The 3,679-nt window shown below is 41.2% G+C and overlaps 1 protein-coding gene across 5 annotated transcripts in view; it reads right to left on the bottom strand.

Annotated features, from left to right (window-relative positions):
* The window catches only part of MYO1B (myosin IB), a 199,730-nt gene that overhangs the window by 81,596 nt on the left and 114,455 nt on the right, over positions 1–3,679 (bottom strand). The window lies entirely within an intron of this gene.

Raw genomic sequence — 3,679 nt, 5'->3', positions numbered from 1 at the left:
AACTGTAATTCCATCACCTCCACTAGCTTTGTTCGTAGTGATGCTTTCTAAGGCCCACTTGACTTCACATTCCAGGATATCTGGCTCTAGGTGAGTGATCACACCATTGTGATTATCTGGGTCGTGAAGATCTTTTTTGTACAGTTTTGTGTATTCTTGCCACCTCTTCTTAATATCTTCTGCTTCTGTTAGGTCCATACTATTTCTGTCCTTTATCGAGCCCATCTTTCCATGAAATGTTCCCTTGGTATTTCTAATTTTCTTGAAGAGATCTCTAGTCTTTCCCATTCTGTTGTTTTCCTCTATTTCTTTGCACTGACCGCCGAGGAAGGCTTTCTTATCTCTTCTTGCTATTCTTTGGAACTCTGCATTCAGATGCTTATATCTTTCCTTTTCTCCTTTGCTTTTCGCTTCTCTTCTTTTCACAGCTATTTGTAAGGCCTCCCCAGACAGCCATTTTGCTTTTTTGCATTTCTTTTCCATGGGGATGGTCTTGATCCCTGTCTCCTGTACAATGTCACGAACCTCAGTCCATAGTTCATCAGGCACTCTATCTATCAGATCTAGTACCTTAAATCTATTTCTCACTTCCACTGTATAATCATAAGGGATTTGATTTAGGTCATACCTGAATGGTGTAGTGGTTTTCCCTACTTTCTTCAATTTCAGTCTGAATTTGCCAATAAGGAGTTTATGATCTGAGCCACAGTCAGCTCCTGGTCTTGTTTTTGTTGACTGTATAGAGCTTCTCCATCTTTGGCTGCAAAGAATATAATCAATCTGATTTCAGTGTTGACCATTTGGTGATGTCCATGTGTAGAGTCTTCTCTTGTGTTGTTGGAAGAGGGTGTTTGCAATGACCAGCACATTTTCTTGGCAAAACTCTATTAGTCTTTGCCCTGCTTCATTCCGTATTCCTAGACCAGATTTGCCTGTTACTCCAGGTATATTTCTTGACTTCCTACTTTTGCATTCCAGTCCCCTATAATGAAAAGGACATCTTTTTTTGGGTGTTAGTTCTAAAACATCTTGTAGGTCTTCATAGAACTGTTCAACTTCAGCTTCTTCAGCGTTACTGGTTGGGGCACAGACTTGGATTACTGTGATACTGAATGGTTTGCCTTGGAAACGAACAGAGATCATTCTGTCATTTTTGAGATTGCATCCAAGTACTGCATTTTGAACTCTTTTGTTGACCACGATGGCCACTCCATTTCTTCTGAGGGATTCCTGCCCACAGTAGTAGATATAATGGTCATCTGAGTTAAATTCACCCATTCCAGTCCATTTTAGTTCACTAATTCCTAGAATGTCAACGTTCACTCTTGCCATCTCTGTTTGACCACTTTCAATTTGCCTTGATTCATGGACCTGACATTCCAGGTTCCTATGCAATATATTGCTCTTTACAGCATCAGACCTTGCTCCTATCACCAGTCACATCCACAACTGGGTATTGTTTTTGCTTTGGCTCCATCCCTTCATGCTTTCTGAAGTTATTTCTCCACTGATCTCCAGTAGCATATTGGGCAACTACTGACCTGGGGAATTCCTCTTTCAGTATCCTATCATTTTGCCTTTTCATACTGTTCATGGGGTTCTCAAGGCAGGCTAAAAGATGGTCCAAGTTTTGAAAGCAATTGTCTGATCAAAATGTGGAGAGTTCACTGTGGATATTCAATAACCAAACCCACTGTGTTACATTTCATGTTAGCCAGTATTTTTATGTTTTTGATTGTTAAAAAAAAAAGTAGTTGGTTCCTGCTCAGTTAAGACAAAATTTACAAAGTCACACCAGGCAAGTCCTTTGATTCAGAGATTCCACTTGGAATGGGTACGGCTTCATGGTCCCTGACAACAAATTCTCTTTTTGATAGTAAATAAGCTGAGATGCTGTACTGAGTAAAGAAACCTGCACATGAAAAACACTCAAAAAAGGATACTTGCTGAAGAGGTCCTTATCCCACATCCACCACCAGCTAAAGGGCTTTGATACATGTAACCTTGCTAATGGTGAGTGTTGACCTAGTCATCATGAACACCATAACTTTTCCATGTTTTCATGGGCTAGATCTTTGCGGCGGGGGTGAACATGCAGGGATGCCAAATTAACTAATATGCACAGCCCCAAAGTCTAGCACAAGATGCTGACACATAAAGGAGAGTTTATTGTGGTTTGAAGGTCAAGGGCAAGTGAAGGAATTGCTTCAAGAAACTTTATTCAGGGTGCCATTTGCAAGCCATAGACCGTCTTTTCATCAAACAACTCTGAGTTGCATATTACTAAACATAGCTCTAAACACTAAAGTCTTTTATTGTAAGCCTCAGAAGCAAAAACAAGTGTTCCATTATAGAACACTCGAGACACACTCCTCAATTGTTTTTTTAAGTTCATTGTTCTAAGTGTTCATTTACAGTTGCAGCTCCAGTTAAAAAGTAAAGCATTCCCATAAAATATAATACATGCCTACAGTGGACATTTCTCCCATTTCCTGCACTGAGGCCTCATTTCAAATACCATCAAATAAAGAGTCAAATTCTAATCACAGATGTGAGCTATAGCATTCCACAATGTTTCTCTGTTAGATCTCAGCATTCTTAAAATAAGCATCTACAGAAATATAACACATGTATAGCATCCTAACTTAAAAGCAAAAGACAATAAACAAAAAGTCATAATACTGGAATAAGAAGAAGATATAGTGCTTTCTATCATAGCATCTTTATTTGTTAAGGTACTGAAGGGAAAGAAAGATCAGTAACAATGTAATAGATGTTTTGGCCTCTGTTTCTCACATGCAAAGTATTTCCATGAGTTTTATTTCACTATCTGGGGGATAAAGATGTATACGGTGTAATAATGTGGATGGAGGGACTAGGCCTGAGTAACAGAGACAATGGGCAGGGCTCTGTTTCTCCATACTGGGTTGGGGCGGGGTGAGGCGGGGTTCTCCCTCCAAAAGCAGCTCTGCTTTAATCCATGTTAAATCTTGACCTTCCATGACTCTGAATAAACAGTTGAACCAAACGACTCTTTTGAGACCAGAACTTCTGACCAGGGGTTGTCTTGACCCCCACAGGGGACAGCTGGCAATGTCCGGAAACATTTTCAATGGTAACAACTAGAGGCAGGGGTGCAACTGGCACCCGGTGGGTGGAGATCAGAGATGCTGCTAAACGTCCTACAAGGTACAGGACAGCCTTCTACATCAAAGACTTATCCAGTTCAAATTGTCAATGCCCCGGCTGAGAAACCTTTTCTATCCTAACAGCTGTGTCAAATGACAATACACGTATGCTTACAGTATAAAGCAATGCAGTGGGCCTTCCATCAACAGAGACAGGCTTTCACTTACTGATTTCAACATATGGATGGCTTATGCTGATGGTTTATGCCAACCTCCATGGTAGAAGGGGACTTATCCCTGGCTTGGTTTCCTGATGGTATTATGGACTAAATATTTATGTCCTTCCCTCCCTCCAGCTTCACATGTTGGAAGCCCTAACCCCCAGTGTAATGGTATTGGAGATGGGCCTCTAGGAGGTAAACAGATGAGGTTATGAGCCAGCCCCCAACCACCCATCATCCCCCTCCTCCTCCCACATATACACACAAAGAGGAGGTCATGTGAGCACACAGCAGGATGGTAGCTGCTTACCAACCAAGAGGCTTCAGAAG

The sequence above is a fragment of the Bison bison genome, unplaced genomic scaffold, assembly GCF_000754665.1.
Source record: "Bison bison bison isolate TAMUID 2011002044 unplaced genomic scaffold, Bison_UMD1.0 scf7180017864471, whole genome shotgun sequence".
Taxonomy (NCBI): domain Eukaryota; kingdom Metazoa; phylum Chordata; class Mammalia; order Artiodactyla; family Bovidae; genus Bison; species Bison bison.
This window is presented reverse-complemented; position numbering and strand designations above follow the sequence as displayed.